Source organism: Arachis duranensis, chromosome 2 (genome assembly GCF_000817695.3).
Source record: "Arachis duranensis cultivar V14167 chromosome 2, aradu.V14167.gnm2.J7QH, whole genome shotgun sequence".
NCBI lineage: Eukaryota > Viridiplantae > Streptophyta > Magnoliopsida > Fabales > Fabaceae > Arachis > Arachis duranensis.
In genome coordinates this window covers 13,995,371-14,003,654 of record NC_029773.3, presented here as the reverse complement: position 1 = coordinate 14,003,654, position 8,284 = coordinate 13,995,371, and the positions used below count along the sequence as shown (strand labels likewise).

The window sequence follows — 8,284 nt, the reverse complement described above, 5'->3', positions numbered from 1 at the left end:
GATACAAGAGAGAAAAAAAAAATAAAAAAAAAAGACGACAAAAAAATAGAAAAAAAAGACAACAATAATTTATACATTAGAAATATCAATATCCAATCATCTATATCATGTCCAAACATCATATCAATCCTTAAATTCCAAAACCCAACTCTCTCTCTCTTTCATTGTGAATGTTGGACTTTTAGGCTGTATTTGGTTTGTGTCCTTTAGAATTTACACACAAAAAAAACACAAGTAGACATAAACACAATCATACACAAATTTTTTAATCATGTTCGTAGATAATATACGAAACACTAGTATTTAATTCAAATGTCTATTTTATTCTAAATATAATTATCACTACTATCATTACCACTACTATTATTATTATCACTTATTTCCACCATCATTATTAATTTTTTAACCTCAATCTAAATAAATATCATTAACAAAATTTAATCACTAGTTCAACAATTCAAATTAAAAGTGAAAACAAAAAATTTCAATAATTATATTTTAAAAATAAAAAATTAATATAGAATAAAAAAACAAAAATGAAGAAAAGAAGTGACATATTAAGACCTGTGGCGGTGATGATATGTGACGACAATGGTGGGGTGATACGGTGACAACCATGATGGCGAGGGGAGAAAGCACGACGAGATACAGAGGCATAGATACAGGAGGAATTTTGCGGTCAAGTTTGAAATAGTTGTTTCTGTGGCTACAATTGAGAATGAAAGTGAAATAAATTAAGCATAATGAGATTCAGAAGCGACACAGAAAATGAAGGATTTTCACAGTCAAATTTAAAATAGTTGTTTTTGTAACTGCAGCCGAAAATGAAAATAAAATAGATTTGGATGAAGAAGAAGAAGGAGGCTGACACACAAAATAAAATTCATATCGTGTCTCAAGTTAAAATTTGTATCTCATCATTTCAGAGAGATACAAAATACAGTATTATATGTACTTTTGTATATAATTATATTTCTCTTTTTTTATGTCTCACAAAATAAACACTGAACGTATCATACTGTGTTCATGTCTTTGATAGACATGGACACCAACTAAATAGGCTCTTAGATCACCCAAAATCCAATTTCATTAATTCTTTGTGATTAGCCCACATATATATATGGTGGCTAATTCATTTGGGTGGACAAGATAGCTAAAGAGTTTTCAACCAATTGAAACTTCACAAGTGGAATGAATGGGTATAACTTTTAGATGAGTTTGACTGATAGAAATTGTTAGTTTTGTTAATGACCTACGGTAAAATCAAGAAAACATGGGTAATTAGTAAATCTAATGGATTAGCAAATATAATTTGTGAATTTTTTTTCGAGTTTTCAGCCAATTGGAACTTCACAAGTGGAATGAATGGGTGTAACTTTTAGATGAGTTTGACTGATAGAAATTGTTAGTTTTGTTAATGACCTACGGTAAAATCAAGTAAACATGGCTAATTAGTAAATCGAATGGATTAGCAAATATAATTCGTGAAATTTTTTTCTTTTAAATTTTAAACACTCCCATATTTGAAACATGAGGGAATTGAAGCAAAAATCAAAAAGAAAAATAAAAATTTTTCCAAATTTGAGAGTTGAATGAACAGACCTTCAAGGCACTTGGGAAAATTAGGGTTCATTCTAAAGTTGTGCTTTCAGTTGCGGGAGGTGAGCATAGGCCATCTCTGACACTCGTTTCTGGAAGTGGATTCTTTTAGCAAGGTTTGGACAAAAGAGAGACTCATTGATTAAGGCAACCTCACCTGACAGCAGCAACAAAATCTACCAAATACCGGAGTCAAGCGATTCCAAAGAGTAGAACTCGGAGAGAAAGAGCAGAAGAAAAATGGAACCTGAACTTTGCTCCATTGTCGCCTCTCCTCTCCTTTCCTCGCTCCTCTCTCTCTCTCTCTCTCTCTCTCTCTCAAGGTTGAAAATCCTTAACCCTGGCTGCCAGTGTTGGCTCTCTGTCTCCCCCTAATGTCCCCCGTCTCTCCTCCTATGTGTCGTTGTTGTTCTGAATCGGTGGATTCTGGCTCCTATTCGTCCTTCTTGTATGCTCTAAACTAGGTGAGTTTTTTTTGTTCTAAATCCGATGAAGATGTTGTTCTGAATTGTTGAAATGATTTTGTGTCAATCTGCTCTATTAGACATATGATATACTCAAGTGCCTTTGTTGAGTTATTGAATTGTTCTTTGATCTTGAATTATTGTATTGCTTTTGTTGTTCTGATTTGTTGATCTGTATGTAAGATATAAATTAGTCGTGTTACTTAGGACTTTGAATTAGACATTTATGCCAATTATTTGTGATTAGTTTAGCCGAGACTTACGATAATATTAGTGAAAATTTAAGCAAAGATATACATAATGAGCACCACGCGATTTGTTTAAAAATGTTAGTTTTATCTACCGGCGGAGTTAAGGTCGTGGCATCTGCATCGCCGAGGATTGAAAATTTAAAAGATATCTACTATTTGGTATTGCTATCCATAAATAATTTCAAAATGCTAATCCCAATCTAACAGTGACTTTTAGAGTTTATTTGAAATGTTACCATTGTGATTTTTAAGAATGAACATTGTATAAAACATTAAGTACATATAGAACTCTAGCTTAAATTCAAAGAAAGTATGACAACGTGCAATGGGAAAAGAATATACTTTTTGTATAAAAAAATAAACTTTGTTGTATATATTAATATTTTTAATTGGAAATTGATCTAATGGGATTTATTTTTCTTTAGCATTGTAACAAGCTTCTTTGTAAAATAGAGTAGCCACATCGCATTTTTGGTGTCTGCTTCTAAAAGTGGAGAATCTTTGACGAGGGTTGTATAGTCTGAATCAATTGTAGCCTTTGGAAGAAGCCCGACATAGCAAGTAGGGAAGGGATTTACGCAGGTGACGGCATTGCATTTTGGGATTGACATCGAAGTCGGTCATCGGTGGATTGGAAGCCTCGCATATCGGGTAAGAATTCTGATCATGGAATTCAACTTTATTTTTGGTCAATCTGAGACAAATGAAATCGAAAATTTAAAAGAGTGCATTTAAAAGATTATATGAATGGGAGTCTTACACAAGTGTTTTGGTAGCAAGTGTTTTGCTTTTGTTCTGTTTATTTATAGGATGATGAAAATTAATGTTGAACCATTTCTAAAAATTAACTTTTTAGATAGCTTGAAAATGAAAACAAAATAGTTTTCTTTCTCAGATAGTTTTAATTTGTATCTTTTCTTTAATTATTTTTGTCATTAATTTTTACAGGTCACATATTCTAGCGTTTGCAACTTTTAAACTCCCACCAAATAGGTTTTTGGAACAAAAATTTTGGAATTATCTTTTTCATTCAAGTCCATATGTGGTCAAATTTTTTGTCTTAAAATTACATGTTTCGTTGTATTTTATGTTGTGATCCTTCTCTATACAGATCTTGCATTTTAAAGTGATAAGTTTCAGGGGTTAATATTTAACACTTTATTTCTATGATTATATATTGATGATTGTAGGTGAATATTAGAGTGTTGATGAAGCTGAGTTATGTTTGTCATATTTATGTGTGAGTTATGAAGGATTGAAAACATCCTTTTTCTTCCTCTAATGTGATGCAGGTACATATATGTCTTGGCTCAAAGTTGCATTCAAGTATTGGTAGGTTTAGATTTAGGTAGCGTGACAAATGATGTGAATGCATGTTTCATTAGTTTTCAACTGTGAACTATATTACAATAAGCGGAGCATTTGCATTGGCCAAAAGTGATGTCCCCAAAAATTAAAAAAAAAATAATAGTACTTTTTTATATGATGTAATAATCAATTTAATTGGCTAAAATTTTTAATTATAACTCAGTCATAATTGGTTAGGGATTGACTATTCAGTCACAACTATGGACTTTGGTTAATGCTTATGTCTCCGTTTAAGTTAATTTTGTAAATGACTATGTATGTGACATGCTTTGTTCTTGACTGGCTTCATTATTTTTTACTCTAGGGATGTTTGAGAGTGAGTTAGATTTGGACGTCTGAGTTGTTAGGCCAATGGACTGATGGTTGGAACATTGATTCAGGTGACGAAGATTATTCAAACGTGTCGAAGGAACCGCAGAATGAAAAAGGTGATTGTGGCCCAGCCGACAGTGAATACCGAGGCTAGGATGGTGGTGGAAGCGATATAGATGCCTCAACAGAGGATCATGGAAACTCGAAGCATATCATGGGTGAACAATTCAGCAGTCTAATGCTTCTGTGTTGTTATCTGCAGAGTTTAATGAGGTTGAAGATGCGTATGCAAGCTATGTGGCGTATGCAAAGAGTATTGGTTTTGCGGTGAAAAATGGAGATTCTATTAAAGACCATCAGGAGAATATTGTGAGGAAGTTTTTCTACTACAATTGGCAACAGTTGTGTGAAAAGAAGCATTATGAGAGAGTTGACAGAAAAAGACCCCAAAAATCAAAGATGAGAACAAATTGCAATGTCAAGTTTTTTGTTTCTGGACAAAATTTATGGGAAGTGGTGGACGAAGACATTGGTTGAGGATTATAATCATGACTTGGCATCCTTGGAGTTCACTAATGTAATAGCACCACATAGGAATATCACAGAAGAGCACAAAGCGCATATACATAGCATGCATGAAGTCGGGTTCTAGAAAACTCAAATTATGGGCTTCTTTGCCCATATGTGTGGTGGATATCGCAATCTTAACTTCAAAAGTAAGAACTTGTATAATTATATGCATGGAGTTAGGCCACAACCATGTTCGACTCAAATCATGATGAATTAATACCTTCGGATTAGGCCACGACCGAAGAAAATTGCACTACCATGAACGATGATGTCGATAATGAAGTTTGTATGTGTTGGTTAATTCCTAGGATTATTGTGTGTCGTATTCGTTGCATGTGCTAATGCTTCATGTTCGTACTTGTTACTTATTTGATGATATCTGTAGTGCATTAATGTTCTAAACTTTAGTACTTGATTTGATTGACGAACCAAATATCATTTTGCAGGATGGTGGACCTAGCTAAAGGCGAGTTCATTCTTTCGGAAATAGGTCACGACTAAATTAGTTGGATGGACGTGACTGCTTGTGAATAAAGTGTTCAACTAATTAGGATAAAGTCACATGTTTTTAGTTTGCTTATCCACTTTTACGATTCTAGTTGTGTTGGCATATTAGACCTTATTATGATAGGTTAATATGCTATGAAAAAGGTTCTTATGTAGTGTTTTACTTATGAATGAGACTTGTTTGAACCAATACTGTTGGTGCTGAGTGCAAGTAATTTATTCCATTTATGTTGTGGTTCCTTTATTGTGATGTTAGATGTTATTAAGGCAGGAGATTGTGGATAATATTAATGTTTGAATTATGTTCTACTAGGGTACAGAAAGTGTGATGGAGAGGGGTGGATATAATTCACTTTCACATGAGAGGATGCAGATGCGCAAGAGAGACTTATGCCTCATTAATATTATGTTGCGTGTTTCGGACAACATAACATCCATGTGAGAATAATATGTGATGCAATGAGAAAATATAAGTAAAATATAAATTAATTATTAAAAATAATAAAATTAAAGATAATTTAATAAATTAAATATAAAATAAAATAAAATAAAATATTTTTTTCTAAGTGAATTATATAAAATTAATATTTTTATCTATTTGAGTAAAATTGATCGAGTAACCATCAAGTGTCGTTTTAGGAAGAATTTCTGAACACCTAGAATTATGACCGGGGAAGGTTGTCGGAGTCTCTGGCAATTTGTCCATGATAGTGTGCAGTAAGTCCAACAAAAAGATCATCTTCTTCAATGTTCATGGAGAGCAAAAAAAGTGGACGTTCATGGAGAACACTTTATTTGGCACAGAGGCAGCAATGAGACGTGACAAAAAAAAGCTTTTCCGAAAGTGTGCGACGAGTCCACAAAGAACATCATCTTCTTTAATGTTCATGGAGCTCTCATATGTTGCTAATGGAAGAAGAGGGTCTGCGTTAGGGTGGGTGGGAACCCGATCGGAGATATGAGTCTGTTGAAAATTAGTAGAATTCTTGAAGTTGAAACTATTTTTGTAGACCTTAACCTAAATCCAAGAAAAAAAAAAGTTATTCACTAAATAAATAAATTATATTGTTCCATTTACTTCAACTATTTTATCTTTTCGAAAAAATATAAAGGTTTAATTTTTTTATTTTGTTTATAATTTTAATTGCTTTTTTGGTTTTTTTAATTTCTAGAACAAAAAATAAAACAATAAATAATTATACTTTACAATTTTGGTTCTTCTTGCATTAGCATTTTAGACATTATGTATTCTGATTACCTATAATTTGAATAATTTTATTTTTTTTTCAATTTATCAAGAGGTTGCAAATTAATATAAATTATTTAAATTAAATTCATGTCATTTGATAAAAAAATAGGTAATTTTTTTTAACAAAAAGGAGTTATTTTAAATAAATAAATCTATACTAAATGGTTAAGTAAATGAAAGGATTGAGAAAGAAAATAATAATAATAATAATAATAATAATAATAGAGACTTATTTTGTTTTGGTATTCTAATTGAGCCTAATTTTATTCTCTCTACACTTTTATATCCACATTGGTTTTTAACCTGTATACAAAAATCAGATACCTTCTTTGGCAAACCATTATTTGGAGATTCAATCATGTTTTGTGTACGAGAACTTTAGCCTATTTCAAACCCATAATTTTTTTCTCTCAAAATTCCTTAAATGCCCTAGCAATAAACCAAAAATAATTACCGCGACTTAAATCCTAAACTCGCTTTGACTAAGCGTTCGACAACTCATTCAAAGACTCACATGTCTTAAGATTATTGGACGGTCAACTAAAAGTCAGTCACCTAATACTGTACCACCATATAACTCACACACACATTGTTAACTTCTAAAAGTTTAATCTATTCTAACCTCTACCAATAACTGATTTTTTTTTTTCAAATTTTACAATAAGTCCACAATTTTATATTTTATTAGGCAAATCGATTACACATACATAAGGTTTTGGTATAATATTTAGAAAAACCAATCATTGTTATTATTTAATAAATATATGACAGACTTTAAAACATTATAAAATTTATATATCAATATCTCTATAGGCGAATAGACTTATATTTTAGTTAAAATTTGTCATGAATTAACATGTTAGATAAAATAATTCACTGAAAACTAATTTAAGATATCACTCTAAAATTTATTTGAAATATTTTCAGCCAAATTGATATAAGAAGGTAAGAACCTTGAAAAACAAAAGAAGCAACCCGCAGCAACGAATTGCAAGAAAAAAATATATCAAACCCAAGCCACTGGAATTTGCTGACGAATAGCAAAGCCCTCATATTTAAGGGAAGCTGACAGTTGAAAATAATTAAATAATAATTTTTTGTTAAATATATTAAATTATTTAAAGATGATTAATTTTATATAAAAATAATTACATGTAAATTTTTGTGTTGTAAGTTTTACTCCTATATGTAAATATTTTAGCCTAGTGAAAAAACTTCTTGCAACGTAATTATATACATATACTCTTCATAAATCCTATTTGAGATACGTAAGTATGAGAGAGGAAAAAATAACAAAAACCCCTAAATTTTTATGATTTGTAATCAAAATTATTAACTACTGCTGATCACCCGGCCCACATCTTACACAATGTTAAAGTGTAAGTGTAAATTAATATTATTGATTAACAACGTGCATGGAATATTAGTTTAGTAATTATTAGATGAGAACATAGCTATTTTGATAATCGTTGGTTACACTCTGTTAACTAATTAATAATTTAGTTATACACCAGCAACAGAATATATGAAATGTGTAGAATATGAAATGACTCTCATGACAACTGGATCTGTGTGCTTGTCCATAAATACCAATAATAATATATCACATGGACAGGACAATATATTATACAGTACGGCCGTAAGAAACATTTTCAAAATCATGCCGACATAATAATAACAAAATATTAGGTAGCTAAGTTGATAATACATACATTAGTATATTCTATTCGGCTTAAGTATATGCTATCATACATTGTGTTTCTCTATAATGGTTCTTTATATTCACTTTATCTATTATTATTAGTTATTATATCATAACTTTTTGAGTAATACCTTAAATAGGTCTTTAAAAATTTGGTGGTACGATAAATTTATCTTTTAAAAAAATTAACTAGGTTTTAAATTTTTAAAATTACTAGATATATATGCTATATAGGTCTCCAAGTCAGATTGAACCAGTTAAT

The 8,284-nt window shown here is 30.9% G+C and overlaps 1 long non-coding RNA gene across 2 annotated transcripts; it reads left to right on the top strand.

Moving 5' to 3' along the window:
- The first annotated feature begins 1,550 nt into the window (after positions 1-1,550).
- LOC107473660 (uncharacterized) lies at positions 1,551-5,232 on the top strand. Of its 2 annotated transcripts, XR_002370305.2 has the most exons (5): positions 1,551-2,063; positions 2,768-2,965; positions 3,607-3,646; positions 4,063-4,850; positions 5,011-5,232. It is a non-coding gene; the product is annotated as an uncharacterized LOC107473660 (long non-coding RNA). The 2 variants fall into 2 exon arrangements; XR_001589075.3 differs by having other exon boundaries at positions 4,063-5,232.
- The last annotated feature ends 3,052 nt before the right edge of the window (positions 5,233-8,284 follow it).